The following is a 15,577-nucleotide window of genomic DNA, read 5'->3' as shown; positions in this document are numbered from 1 at the left end:
CTGCTTCTGCCTCCCAGGTGCTGGGATTAAGGCATGCACCATCACCACCAGGCCTATGGGGGCTACTCTTATTCCACTGCAGAGAGAGAGGAGGAGGAAGAAGGCAGAAGAGGAGACTGTGGGAACTAAACAACAAACCAGACTGTGTCTCCGGTACTGGGAGTCGGACCCAGCACTCACATGGGCTTGGTGAGCAGCCTGCTGCTGAGCTGCCTCCCTCAGCGTTTCCAAACTTTGCTTCAGTCTTTCTTCCTTTCTTTTTTTTTTTTTAAAAATGTTTATTTATTTATTATGTATACAATATTTTGTCTGTGTGCATGTCTACAGGCCAGAAGAGGGCACTAGACCTCTTTACAGATGGTTGTGAGCCACCATGTGGTTGCTGGGAATTGAACTCAGGACCTTTGGAAGAGCAGGCAATGCTCTTAACCACTGAGCCATCTCTCCAGCCCCCTCTTCCTTTCTTTTTAAGATTTACTTATGCACATATTTTATGTAGATGAGTGGTCTGTCTTCATGCACACCAGAAGAGAGAATCAGATCCTGTTACAGCTGACTCTGAGCCACCATGTGATTATTGGGGACTGAACCCAGGTCCTCTGGAAGAGTAGCCTGTGGAGCCGGGCGATGGTGGCGCACGCCTTTAATCCCAGCACTCGGGAGGCAGAGGCAGGCGGATCTCTGTGAGTTCGAGACCAGTCTGGTCTACAGAGCTAGTTCCAGGACAGGCTCCAAAGCCACAAAGAAACCTTGTCTCGAAAAACCAAAAATAAAAGAGTAGCCTGTACTCTTAACCTCTGAGCCATCTCTCCAGCCCCTTGCTTCAGGTCTTTAACTCACTGAAATTTATTGGTGTAGTTGGAAGGGATAGTCTCTAATCATGGGAAACTTGAAGCTGACATAATTTCTGGCCTCATTCTTTCCCTTGAGCTGCAGAGGTAACCCTGTCATGGCTGACGCTCCCAGATCTGTCTGCACTTTCTTCTGCTCTGTCCATCTGTCCTTCTGTCAGTCTCTAGGACCCACATGGCAAAGAAGACTGACTTTTGCCACTTTCCTACATGCCTAAGCTATTTCATTCTATGAAAGGTGCCTCCCCAGGGGCTGGTCCCCTCCCCATCCACACACTGTGAAGGTCTAGCAGGCTGCAGCAGCTGCTGCGCAGGTTACCACAGAGATGAACACAGTCCCTCCTTCCAGCCTGGACTCTCTCTGCCCAAGGACACTGTCCTGAGCTTAACTCAGGGCAGCCCCATCCATGCCAGATCCTGCCCCATCCTCAGAGTCACAGAATGTATTCTAAACAAGCTACACGTGGGAGCAGAAGGGTCAAAATAAGTCACCCAGACAGCCACTGCTCTCTCCTAGGTGGCAGGCAGATGGAGACAAATGAGTTCAAATTTATCTCGGGGGAGGGAGGAGATAAAAAAAATTATCTCTAGCACGAAACAATCTTGTGGCCCCACACACATCATTTAGCTCAAACATATGTGTTGTAACTCTGAAACAGGAATGCTCCCTCTTCACAAGCCCGTGTGCAATGACCCACATGATGCCCTAGAGATACCAGCCTAAAAGAGAACCTGCTGACAAGGACATGAGAGGTGTGAGCCCCAAAAGCATCCAGTCAGGACAGCATTATTGCTGTTTGGTGACGCCAACAACAGTACCAAGAGGTCAAATTCAAAGAGAAACGAGTCTCCCAGGGAGTAGGGGTGTCTACTGGGGACAGTTTCTAGTTTGTAAGATGAACTTTTCTGAGATAGAGGTGATGAGTACGGTACAGAAAGGAATGCAGCCACCACCACCCACCCCGCCTGTCCAACATCCAACGAGAGCCACCAGCCTACACCACTGCCTGTCCAACACCCGGCCTGAGTCACTACCACCTCAACCCCGCCTGTCCAACACCCTGACATGAGCCACCACCACCCCACCCTGCCTGTCTAACACCCTGACCTAAGCCACCACCACCACCACCACACCACACCTGTCCAACACCCTGACCTGGGCCACCAGCCTATACCCAAATGAGTGAAAACAAGGATTTTATGTTACATGCATCATACAATAAAAACAAAAAAAGTTTCGTGGTGCTGGCACACGTCTCTAATCCTAGCACTCAGGAGGCAAGAGGTAGATAAATCTCTAAGTTTGAGGCCAGCTTAACCTACAGATTGAGTTTCAGGACAGCCAAGGACTACACAAATAAACACACATGCACACACGCGCACACACACAAACACACAAACCTGTTTTGAAAAAAAAAAACAGAAAAAACAAAGAAAAAGTATGAGCCTACTCTTCTCTATTTTTGTACTTTCTCACCTTCATTCTACTTTTCTTAAGCCTTTAAAAAATTTTTGTTTATGCCAAGCAGTGGCGGCACACACCTTTAATTTTTTAATTTCAGCACTCAGGAGGGCAGAGACAGGCAGATCTCTGAGTTTGAGGGCAGCCTGGTCTACAGAACGAGTTCCAAGACAGCCAGGACTTTTACACAGAGAAACTCTGTCTCAAAAAACTAACTAAATAAATAAGCAAGCAAATTTATTTATTTATTTATTTAGAGGCAAGAGGCAAGTGTGGTGGCACACACCTTTAGAAAGCAGAAGCAGGCAGATTTCTGCGTCAAGGATACTCTGGTCTACAGAGTGAGTTTCAGGACAGCCCAGGCTACATAAAGAAATCCTGTCTTGGAAAAAAGAGAGAAAGACTGAATTTAGCAGGATGGTGGTGGAACACATCTTTAATCCCAGCATTAGGGAGGCAGAGGCAAGTGGATCTCTGTGAGTTCAAAGCCAGCCTGGTCTACAGAGTGAGTTCCAGGGTAGTCAGGGCTACACAGAGAAATCCTGTCTTAGAGTCTTAAAAGGGGGTAGGGGGTAGGGAGGGGGTTTGAGAGAGTGAGAGAGCACAGTTTATTTTTTAAAAAAAGCTCTGCAGCTAGAAGATGACTCAAAAATGAGTTGCCCAATCTTTCTTGTTGTAATTAAGTAATTACATTTATTGAATGTGTGTGTGCAGCTGCGCATATGCAAGAGCACATACCCAGTGCAGTGAAGCTCAGAGAACAGCTCGAGGGAGTCAGCTTTCTCCTTCCACCATGCAGCAACTGAGGAATGAGTTCAGGTGCTTAGAGGCACCCTTACTCAAAAGATCCACTAAAGCAGGGGTTCTCAGGCTGTCACAACCCCTTTGGAGGTCAAACAACCCTTTCCCAGGGGTCACAGATCAGATATCCCGCATATCGTATTTATATTACAGTTTATAACGGTAGCAAAACTACAATTATGAAGTAGCAATGGAATAATTTTATGGTTGGGTCACCACATGAAAACTGTATTGAAGGGTCATAGCATTAGGAAGACTGAGAACCACTCAAGAGCATAGGGCTGCCTGCATGAGTGTGGCAACCTACCACATACCTGTTCTTATTTGAAAAGTGTTCATCAGTTTAAAACAAAACAAAAAACCTTCATGATGGCATGTATAAGTTTAAGTCAGAGGGTGGGGAAGGTTTTCTCTTTCATATCTTACTATTTAAATATGTTGTATTTCTAAGTAGGAAACACACTTGGGAACAAGTTGCCTTTAGCCTTGGGTGCCTGCTGAAGACTATAACTGAACTAACAAGGATAGGATACTACCAAGTGAGGAAAGGTCAGTCCTGCACCCCAGCACCCTGTGACACACCACAGCCACCGCAGCCCTCACTCTAAGGGGCAACACACAGACCAGGAAGAACTTGGAGAGGGGAGAGCCATTTAGCCATATCCCCTCTGCTGTCTCAGCTCTAAGGTGGGAGCACATTCAGAGCACCACTGTGGGAACTGAGGACTACAGCTGTCCAGAGCACCACTGTGGGAACTGAGGACTACAGCTGTCCAGAGCACCACTGTAGGAACTGAGGAGGACCACAGCTGTCCAGAGCACCACTGTGGGAACTGAGGAGGACCACGGCTGTCCAGAGCACCACTGCAGGAACTGAGGAGGACCATGGCTGTCCAGAGCACCACAGTGGTAACTAAAAAATAGTGTGCTGTACCTATTTAAAACCTGGCACAGGTGAGAGAGCATGGGCCCACAAGCCAACCTGCCATCCCTACAGAACTTCCCATAGTTCTGCTATTTCAGTCTAGGTGAGAGTGGAGTGGCTTGTTGGTTTTAGGACACAGGAAAGGCCCAGAGAGCCAGCCCTCAGGCATTGGGCCCCTTCTTCACTCAGAGCCCCCTTTCCCATCCTTCTTCCTCTGTTCCTCACTTCTCACCCTCATACCTCTTCCTTTTCCTCAAGGAGTCTATGTTGCCTAGACTGGCTCCAAAGCCCTCGTATGGACGATCCTCCTGCCTCAGCTACCTGAGCGGCTGAACTACAACGGTGCACTATGATGCACCTAATTTCCTGTTGATGCTTCTTACACACACACACACACACACATACAAGATACTATATGCTGCCCCTTCCTTTCATTTGGAAAGAGACCACCCAAATATGCCCAGACCCTGCAGAGATTCAGACAGCTCCTACACCTGGGCAGCAGGCCCTCAGGAGCTGGCAAGAGAGCACAAAGAGCCTTTTGTTGAACACAAACAGAGCCTAAGAGAAAACTTCCCTGTAGGCAGAGGGAGGCTGGCACCCCTCCCTGCAGCACAGATGGGCCACTGTCCCTCTAAAATGCTCCCAGGGAGAAGGAAGGGCTGGTCCTCAGAGGGTCTGTCAGACACTGAGTGGCTGGCTGTGCCCCTGGACTCAGGCCTGTGAATCTGCCCCAGGGTTTATGCTTCCTCATGTAGCATGCCAAGAGGTGAGAAGAGGTCTCCACTCCTGTGCCACACAGCCCCCCATCCTGGCCAGACCCCACATCCAACTGGAATGAGTCAAAGACTGTGGGACTTACCCTGCACAGGAGGGCACTCCCCCACTTCTTGAGAAAGAGCCTAGGAAAGACAGCAGGCTGGAACAATAGGGTTAGAAGTATCTGAACTGCTCTCACTTTAAGGCAGGGCTTCCCAAACAGGTCTGTCCTCTGCAAACCTCTAGGGGTGTGGCTTGCATTCTGATAAAGGGTGCCAGGCAAGGGCCACCTCCTGGACTACCCCCACTGGCCACCGCCTGCCCTCCTCTGTGCCCAGCACTTCTTGCACCTTAGCTTTCAACAACAGCCAGGCAAATGACTCGGTGGCTCCCAACCTCACCAGTGAGTGACTTGGGAAAAGAATTCCACCTCATCCGTAAAATGGGCTATAATGTCTATTTCCTTGGAAGGTTGCAGTGAGAACTGAATAAAGTGGTCCCTAAAAAGCTTCTGAGTCGTGCCTATGCAGTAAAAATGTTTATTAGAGTTACTATGGGGGTTGCTTGGGATGTTGCCCAGGCTGCCTTTGAACTGGTGAACTCATGATCTCCTCCTGACTACAGGTGCACGTCACTACTGCTGTTGCTCCCAGAACAGAAGGCCTGAAAAATCCCTTTATAACATGGAGGGAAGTCCAGGGAGCTGATGTGACTTGATGTTATAGGACCTGGTGGGAAGATGGACCCCGATATGACTTGCCTCTATGCCAAACACTCCCTAAGACAACAGGTCTCCTGGGCCTCACTGCATCCACAGGCCTTTCAAGACACCCCTTAGGAAAAGACTCCTTTTGCAAGCACCCCTGGCAGGTCATACTCAGAAGCCTCTACTATTTCAGGTGCTAAGAAAATACTGGAGCCCAGTTTTAGGTATGCATACCTGGGGGCAAAACAGCCTTGAAGACTGGTCATGACCTGCCATGAAAACCCGCTGTCTTAAGAAATGGAGGTGTAAGCCCCAGTTGCAGACAATCTGCTGTGGATCCAGGGGAAAGAGGGCTGGCCTTGCCCAGGCGGCAAAGGGGACCCAGCGAAGGCAAGCTGTCTTGCCCCAAATCAGAAGCCAGGGAGGCAGCTAGTTGATGCAAGGTGTCAAGAGACAGAAGAGAACTTTCTGCAAAGCAGAGGTGCAGCTGAAATGCACCAGGAAAGCCCAAGACATCTGTGGCGGGGTCACAGCCCTTCCAGAAATATCCATCCCATGACTCTTTCAGAAGAGAAGGAAGGTGAAGTCCATCACACACACACACAAACACACATACACAGACACACACACACACAGACACACACACACACACAGACACACACACACATATACACACACACACACACACATACGCGACAGATTCGACAGACAGAAACACTAAAACACAAATATCCACCTTGGTTTTGGAGGGAACTCTACTCCACTCCCCTGGCTTTCTTTACCAAAGATGGAGACTGAGCTGGAGCTATGGGTGCCCTTCTGGTCAGTGTCCCCAGCATAGTCTTCAGGCTTCACCAAGCCTGAGCACACAGGGAGCTTCTGTCGCGTGTACGCTCAGGACTGACTCTAGTTTGGGGTCAGGGTCACACACTGAAAGAGCCCTCGGAGTAAAGACGCAGAGAAGCAGCGGCAAGGTGTAGTAGACGGAGCATGGGTCAGCATGCCGCTGACTTTAGTGTCAGTCCTGGTACTGTGCTGCCACTTACAATACAGACACGTGACCACGTCCCTGTGAGCCAGGTCTGGTTGGCACACAGGCTGGGCTGGGAGCGAATGCAGCGACCTGGTAGACTTCCTAGCACTAAGGATGTTCATGGAGGATCAGGGGTTGGGAAGGTGGGGGAAGCTGAGCCACCAGCTCCGCAGGGCCCAGCTCATATCTCTTGAAGAAGCAGGGCAACTGCAAGGGGAGAGCAGAGGAGGAAACTGAGTGCAAGGCTGGGGAGGACCTAGGAAAACGATCAGGTCAAGTGGGCACCAGGAGCTCTGCAAGGGACTTAGAACCTGCCAAACATATTCCAGCTGCTGCCAGGGTTGCCATGCCCCACTATAAAATCCCTCCTGACGCTGGGTATGGAGGTGCACACCTATAATCGTAGCACTTGGGAGGTAGAGGCAGGAAGAGCAGGAGTTCAAGGCCAGCCTGGGCTATGCTACGTGAGATCCCATTTCAAAAAAAAGAAAAAAAAATTCTGATGTCAGTTGTGCCCAACAGAGGATCTCCAGACCCAGACACTGGGAAACCCTTACCCCTTCCCTTCCGACCCTTGAGATTTATGTCTGGAAGGAAGGCTCTGCAACAGGAGAAAAGTGGCTTGAGGGCTGTAAGGATAGAGTCATGGCTAACTCATGACTCAAGCGTCTGTACGGGGAGACAGGCACATCCAGCGACCCAATTCCACTCAAATGTTACACTTCTCCCCAACCTGCATGGGCCCCAGCTCAGGCAGACAGCAGAAGCCAGCATGTGTCGGCTCGTCTGCACACTATTTCCAAGCAGAGAAGGGATTCCCATCTCACATAGGCACTGCCCACTGCCCAGCACGGCCTCCTCTCTCCGAGGACAGAGTTCCTCAACAACCAACAGGAAGCTCCCACAGGGCAGGGCAGTCACTGCTGACCTTGTTCCCATAAACAAAAGAGTACAACAGCACCACACAGCAGGCCTTTTCCACCTTCCTCTCTGAAGTCAAGAAACCACACAGCCAGCAGGGCCAGAGCAGGGCCCCAGGGGCGCTGCAGCAGGAATGTGCTTTCTGTCTGCCAGGCTCAGCAGCCTGTCTGAATCTGTCCTGTGAAAGGGCTCTAGACACTGGCTTCTCTTCCAAGAAACAAGAGAGCTAAAGCAGGCTGCTCCACAGTGACCTGACTTTGGTGAAGTAGGCACCAGAGAGGAGATGTGGAGGGGGTCTCTCCCCATTATCCCGGTCTCTGAAGATGGGGTGAGGACTTCGCCTTCTATGACACTAAAATCTAAACAACATGATGGAGCATGTCTACAATTCCAGCCCTCTAGAGGCTGAGGTAAAGGAATCGAGCTGGACCGGAGAGATGGCTCAGGAGTCAGGATCACTGGTTTTTTTTTTTTTAAGTATTTATTTATTTATTATGTATACAATATTCTGTCTGTGTGTATGCCTGAAGGCCAGAAGAGGGCGCCACACTTCTTTACAGATGGTTGTGAGCCACCATGTGGTTGCTGGGAATTGAACTCAGGACCTTTGGAAGAACAGGCAATGCTCTTAACCACTGAGCCATCTCTCCAGCCACCACTTGTTTTTCTTTCTCTCTCTCTCTCTTTTTTTTTTTTTGTAATAAAACAATCTCACAGCATGTACTGTCACCTGATAATAACATAAGGGCCACTAAAACAACATGAATGTTTTGGACTATGCTCCCAACAGAAGACACCTTTAAAAACACTACATTTCCTCTTCAACTTCTCAAGTGCCTGACGGTCTCTAGTTGGAAACACTTCGGAGCAGAGTAATAATATCTCCTTTCAGCATGATCCGACCCAATTGTATCCTTTTTTTTTTTGTTTTTTTGTTTTTCGAGACAGGGTTTCTCTGTGGTTTTGGAGCCTGTCCTGGAACTAGCTCTTGTAGACCAGGCTGGTCTCGAACTCACAGAGATCCACCTGCCTCTGCCTCCCGAGTGCTGGGATTAAAGGCGTGCGCCACCACCGCCCAGCTTTTGTTGCTATTTTTGAGACCACGTCTCTCTATGTAGCCCTTGCTGTCCTGGAACTTGCAACCTTCAGGTTGAACAATTTATGTCTCTGGGTTTTTATTAATTGTGCAAAACAGGTCTGTAATCCTGGCACTCAGGAGGCAGGAGACCATCCCTAGCTACCTACCCAGTCTGAGCTATGCAAACATCTTGCCTCAAAAAAACAAAGAAAAAAAAAACAGAAAGAAAAAGAAAGAAAGAAAGAAAGAAAAAAGAAAAACTGTCTACCTAGAAGGGACCTCCACCTCCAACAGATATGTATGTGACCACTTCAGTACTAGGACTACTCAGCCCATCATGCTCAAGGCTCTCAAAGTCCTGCAGCAGCTGCAGAATTATCTAACTTCTGGGACCAAAAGGGTCATGTCCAAAGGAACACATCTTGGGAAATGTGTCACTAGCTATCCACACTAATAAGATCTGTGGGGAGGAAGACAATGAGAGGCTCAGTGCAATAGCACTGGGTTCAAAGAATACACCAGCTGGGCCTCTCACAGGAGCTGAAGCAGAACTGCGAGTTCAAGGTCTGACCTGGCAAGTTAGCAAGACCCTGCCTGAACATAAAAGTAAAACAACGACTGGGGATAAAGTTTGGGGGCGAGGGCTAGTAGTGCTTGCCTTGCACACAAAGAGCCGGGTCCTATCCCAGCACTGCATTACCCCAGACTGGTGGTGTGTGCCTCTAATCCCAGTACTAGGCAGAAGATCAGGAGTTCAAGGTCAACCTCGGACAGCTGAATCTAGGAAGTCACTTAAAGATAGAGCACTGGACTCAATTCCCACTACTGAAACAAAAACAAAACACCAAGGCAGAGCAAGCAGGGATCACTCAGATGCTCTGGCTCCTATAGGACTAAGGACTATGAAAATGGAGGCATGGGCCATGCTATCTGTCTGGGAGAGGCAGTACAGAAAGTCTGAAGAGGGCCTTACCCTGAGGTGGCTCTGCTATCTTCGTGTTGGCTGCTGGTGCTGAGGCTGGTCCCTGTCTGGATGCACAGGGTCCTGGCATTCCTTTTGCTCCATGGACGCTGCTGCTGCCCTAGAAAGTTAAGAGCTACAGTCAACAAATGGGTCTATCTGTAGGTCTCAGAAATACTTTCACCGGGCCACCGTTTTTTAAAGAGCCTGGAGATACTGTCAGGGCCTATAAGGGGCTCCAGGGCAACAGGAGCACCTGCTGCACAGACCCTGGTCTCCAAAGAGCCCCCAAGGCAGCAATTTCAATCTGGAGGCAAGGCCCTTGCTGGAGATCAGGCCCAGCCCAGCCCAGCCCTGAGGGGTTGGTTGGTACGGACTCCTAGAAGAGCAGGTTTCTGTTGACCCCTGGGCATGAGGAATAGAAGAATGATCCAGGCTGGAGGGAGAGCATGTACTCACTGGCAGGAGAGAAGAAGTGGGCAAGATGCTACAAGCTAGTCTTTGGTCACAACTAGCTCTGAAGTGGGAAGTGGAGAGAGAGGAGTGGCAAGGGATGAGCCAGGCCAGACAAGGATTGCCACTTAAACGTAAGGAGTTAGCTCTCCACAGTGAGCAAGCGCTCAACTACCCACGGGACACTGTGCTCTGCACAGCTTACCAGAGACAAGGTGGCAGTGTGAGAGAGGAGTGTGGGCGCCACTCCAGACTTAGAAAACAGCAAAAGCAGCCCAGGATGGGAGTGTGGTCCAGCTGTGAGGGAGTTAAATCATTAGTAGAAGTTATCCAGGAAGGAAACAGCAAACAGCAGGACCTAGATACGTCTAAGGGGTTGAGGAGCACCTGTCAACTTGTGAGCATGAGGTCAAACACAGTCTTCCAAGCCACAAGAAGACAAGACAGGAAAGCACCAGCAACCTACATGTGACCATGCAGTAAAGCACCCAGAGCCAGGAAGGAGCAGAGGCCACCCAGGCCACCTGTGCCCCACCCTCTGTCTCAGACAGGGCTGGGACACTGCTGGACAGTAGCTTGCCCACTTCACGGTCATGACTAAAGTAGGACTCTGGACTCACTGACATTTCTAATCCCTTCTTGAAGGACATGTACCCTGGGCAGCCTGCTCACTAAGTGCAGGTTCCCTCCTCCTTCCTCTGGGCTTCATCAGGACCACTACAGTCTATGTTCAATGTCTGCATTTATTCCTCCTGAGTTATCAGTTGTGCTGGTCAACCTGTGCCTCGGTGTCTCTATGTAAAAACCTGGAATCCCTTACAGTCTCAGGTGAGTGAGCTGGGAACTGGCTGGTTCCAGCTCTTCCAGGCAGCAAGCTGGGGTTCTGCCCCATTAGGATGATTCTCAGGAGCCCACACCATCCACAAAGACCACTCAAATTTGCAAAGAAACTTCATCCTAGCCTTTGGCACAGAGAACAAATGTGTGAGGCTGACTTGGGGGGTGGGGTAGATGGGAGGATGTCAAATGCTTCTCTGGTCTCTGCTCTTGAATGCCATCCTCAAAACAAAGTGGAGCACTGGACCCCATCACACACGCTCCAGAAAGTCGTCCTCCAGCGCTACTCCTCTGTCCTTGCCTGCTCCAGACAGGCACAGAGAGCATGACCTTCATCAAGGAAACAGCGTGAATAGCCTAGCCCACTGGCACCATCCCTGGGCTTCTGAATACACTCCCACTCTTCTACCCCCAACAGTCAACCTATTCTTTCTGCAGTGTCTGTCTGTCTGTCTGTCTGCTGGTGTGCCTGCTCCAGAGGGCAGAACACAAATGGCAGGGTTAAAGGTACCACTGACACACTTGCAAGGTAGAAAAGGACCTTGGAGCCTCTGGCTACTCGTTTTTGTCTCCAAGATTCAGCACACAAGGTCCCCTGTCCTCACACACCCTCTCCCCCTTCCACACCTCATTCTTAAAGGTACCCTAGTGGACAGGGGAAGAGGAGGCACTGTAAGTGCGGCTGCCCCACAACTACCACTATGTCAGCGCGGTTCCCATCAGGAAAAGGCTAACACTTATCCCTCATTCAATCCGCGTGTCCTTCCCAGAAAAGGCAGTGATTGCATCAGAAGAGAACCAGCCCAGCTTGGTTCACTCCTGTCCTGAGGAAGGGGAGGAATCCTCACCAAAGCAGGTTCAAGAACCCAGGGCTCAAGCAGAGCTGGATGGCCCACGTCTTTACCCAGCACTCAGGAGGCAGAAGCAGACTAATTTGTGAGTTCGATGCTAGCCTGGTCAACATAGAGTTAAAGGACAGTCAAAGCTACATAGTGAGACCCTGTTTCAAAATACAAGCAATAACAACAACAACAAACCCAAAAAACAGCTCTCTGAGCTGTTCCTTCAGCCTGGGAGCATCTTTGCTGACCTCCGGCTCACCACACCTTCACGGATCTGATACTCCTTCCCGCCGCTGGATGAACACGACAGCGACAGAACCAACTGGAGTTTCACATCAAGAACCGGTCGTCCGGGAAACCCCAGGCCAAAGACCGAGGTCCCTAAAGCCGGTGATCCTGCCCTCATGGCAGAAAACTGTCCCTCAGATCAGGAAGAGGGAGGGGTCCAAGGAAAGAGACTGGCGCCGGGAAGCCCAAGGCTGAAAACCGGGAGAGCTGCTGATGGGGGTGCTGTCCAGAGAACGCCCAGCGGGACCACAGGGAAGCGGACACGGGCGCGGAGGGGCGCGGGTCTGCGGGAACCAGCGCAGCAAGTGTGAAGTGGGAAGCGCGGCGGAAACTCGGGTGAGAGGCGCGCGGGGCACAGGGTGCCCGGGAGGGGGCTCGCGTGCCGCGGCACGGCCAGGAGGGTGGGGTCGGGAGCGGCGCCCGCGGGAGGCCGGGCGAAGCGGAGGGCAGCGGCGGCGCAGGGCCTGGCTGACCGGCGCCCGCGGGCAGCGAGAGCCGCCCAGGACTTGCGGAGGCGGGGCGCACGTCGGGGTGGGTTCCGTGAGGTGACAGCGCGTGTCTCATCCCCCACCCGACCCACTCACCTGAGCTCGCCGCTCGCAGCCGCCCGGCAGGCAGCCCCAGCCCTCCGCCACACAGTCCCGCCGCCGGACGCCGCGCTCCTCCGGCGCCCTCCTTTTGTTTGTCCCTCACTGCACCACTCGCTGTCCTCCGCCCCGGAAGTGACGTCACGGCCGGGAGAGCCCGCGGCCGCCAGGGCGTTACCATGTCTGTAAAGGGGAAAGCGTCCCACGGCTTCGCCCTACTCTCCAACGCGCCTGCGCCAAGCCACTTCGGGGCGGAAGTAACGGAGCGAAGTTCAGCCCTCTTAAAGGGACAAGGATCCCTGCAACCGGAGGAGCGTGCTACTACTGCAAGAGCGGCGAAATAACCTGAGAGTGCGTAAGTAGCGGCTCACTATCGTTGTTCGGGTTCCGATAGACATTGGGCCAGAGTTTTCAACCCTTTATTGCTGTCCGTTTGCTGAGTAGCTGCCCCAAAAGGTGCAGGTGCCCGCGAACGTACTTGCGGGCTGCTGCTAACCGACCCGCGCTCATTCCTTTTCCACACTCATCCCTACTGCGATGGTCGTCCGGTAAAAGCAGTGGAAACCGAGCTGACAGTGAATTCTGAGCTGAGCTGCGGGTGGATCTACGTCTCCAGGTCATCCGCTCCAGCTCTTCATCTGTGTGGGTCCTCCTGGTCCATATAGTTCCCAGACTAACTGTAGTGATCCGTACGTTGGTAAATTGTTTAGCCATTAAAGCGAGGTGTTCCGTGTTTCCGAGTACATTCTTACTCGAAAGAAGAAAGTCAGGGAGGACAGCAATGAACACCGGGCGTTTTTGTGGCTGTGGATGTGGATGTGGACGTGGGTATCAGTGGTTTGTGCACCAGCTGACTGATAAGATACACAAGCTGTACAGATTATTCTTCCCTCCCTGAATAATCTCCGTCCCCTTTTGCTGTGACAATTGACTATCAGTATGAGAGTTTCTGGGCTGTCAACTGTTCGCTGAATCTACGCACCTACCCTTCAGCTAGTCACATCGATTTTTAACCAACTTTAAAACTACGTAGTGAAGCTTTCAGCCTTTTCTTCCTTTCCAGACATTGACTCTTTTTGCTTTGAGAAGGAAACAACAACCAACCAACCAAACAAACAAACAAAAAGAACCAAATAAGACCTGCGACGGGGTAAACTAGGGAAGCTGCCTGGAGAAGATGACACCTCAAGCCCTGAAAGATGGGCTGCAGGCTGCACTAGACGCTGAACCAAGTTGTTTGGTAAGGAACACACAGTAGAGAGTTGCCAGCATGGATTAGAAGCTTGTTGAGCAGAAGCATGGCCTAGAGGGAATTTGCCAACACTCATTGCAACATATATATCATTATCCCTCCTAAACAGATTCATGCGGTCCATAATATGGGACGGGACTTCTTTTGCTAAGCAGTGTATCCTGGATACTGTTTTCAGTGCTAAAGATTCAGCCCAGCGCCTTGGGCATGCCAAGAATAACCTGCTGTGGAATAATCCTTGTGTACACTGTGAAGATGTTTTAATATCATTGGTTTAATAAAGAGGCAACTGGCCAACAGCTGGGCAGAAAGAAGTTAAGCAAGAGAGCTGGATCGGGAGAGCATTGGGAAGGAGGAAGGAGGAGATGAACACACCCTGCTCTGCCACATGGTAGAGCGTAGTAAGACATAGGCATTAGTGAGTTGAAAGAGCTAGTTAATAATAAGCCTAAGTAAGCTATTGGCCAAGTAGTAAAATGATTAATAAGTCTCTTTGTGGTTATTTGGGATCTGGCAGGTGAGACAGAAAAGTCTGCCTACACATCCACAGAGCCACACTGCAGCCCCTCACAGCTTTTAATGTGTTTTTTTTTTCTAGACAGGGTTTCTCTGTAGCTTTGGAGCCTGTCCTGGAACACAGTCTGTAGCCCAGGCTGGCCTCAAACTCAAAAGATCCGCCTGCCTCTGCCTCCCGAGTGCTGAGATTAAAGGCGCGTGCCACCACCGCCTGACATAATGATTGTTTATATTCCATATGTGCCATGGTTTACTGATGCAGATCTAACTACTGGACCACTTCCCATGTCTCCTATCACAAGTGATGCCATCTTTGTTTTTTGTTTTGTTTTGTTTTTGTTTTGTTTTTTTTTTTTTTGGTTTTTCGAGACAGGGTTTCTCTGTGGCTTTGGAGCCTGTCCTGGAACTAGCTCTGTAGACCAGGCTGGTTTCGAACTCACAGAGATCCGCCTGCCTCTGCCTCCCGAGTGCTGGGATTAAAGGCGTGGGCCGCCATCGCCCGGCGTGATGCCATCTTTGTACACATGTGTGTTTCTATACCATTGAGTTCCTACAACTGAAGCTAGTGCATGGCTCTACACATTTAAGTATATGGTAGGTTACCCCTAGCACTTGAAAGGCAGAAGCAGGTGGGTTCTGTGGGCTCAAGGCCTGGTCTGCACAGAGTTCCAGGCCAGCCAGGACTACATAGAGAAACCTTGTCTCAAATAAATAAACAAACAAATAAATTTATAGTAGATATACTGGTAAATTATCTTCCAGTTAGCTTTACTATTTTTTGTTTGTTTGTTTTTTGTGGTTTTTTCAAGAAACGGTTTCTCCATGTAACAGCTGTGGCTGTCCTCTGTCCTGTAGATCAGGCTGACCTCCAACTCGCAGAGATCCTCCTGCCACTCCCAAGTGCTGGGATTAAAGTCATGTGCCACCACAGCCCAGCTTAGCTTTATTGTTTTATTTTTTGTGCATGGACTTTTTTTTTTTTTTTTGGTTTTTCGAGACAGGGTTTCTCTGTGGTTTTGGAGCCTGTCCTGGAACTAGCTCTGTAGACCAGGCTGGTCTCAAACTCACAGAGATCCGCCTGCCTCTGCCTCCCGAGTGCTGGGATTAAAGGCGTGCGCCACCACCGCCCGGCGTGCATGGACATTTTGCCTGAATTTATGTCTATGTACCCGATTGCCTATGGAGACGAGCAGAGGGTGTTGGATCCCCTGGAACTGGAGCTACAGATGACTATGTGGGTGCTGGGAATTGAACCATGGCCCTTGAGAAAAGCAGCCAGGGCTCTTAACTGGTCAGCTGCTGTCT

General features: G+C 50.4%; 1 protein-coding gene across 1 annotated transcript in view; it reads right to left on the bottom strand.

Annotated features, from left to right (window-relative positions):
* Positions 1–12,649, bottom strand: part of Lrrc8a (leucine rich repeat containing 8 VRAC subunit A) — a 28,830-nt gene extending 16,181 nt beyond the window's left edge. The window contains exons 1-2 of the mRNA XM_075985688.1: positions 12,502–12,649; positions 9,510–9,618 (exon numbers count right to left, since the gene is read on the bottom strand). The gene's annotated coding sequence lies outside the window, so the exon portion shown is untranslated. The remainder of the gene's footprint in view (positions 1–9,509; positions 9,619–12,501) is intronic.
* Between the last annotated feature and the right edge of the window lie 2,928 nt (positions 12,650–15,577).

The sequence above is a fragment of the Microtus pennsylvanicus genome, chromosome 9, assembly GCF_037038515.1.
Source record: "Microtus pennsylvanicus isolate mMicPen1 chromosome 9, mMicPen1.hap1, whole genome shotgun sequence".
Taxonomy (NCBI): Eukaryota; Metazoa; Chordata; class Mammalia; order Rodentia; family Cricetidae; genus Microtus; species Microtus pennsylvanicus.
This window is presented reverse-complemented; position numbering and strand designations above follow the sequence as displayed.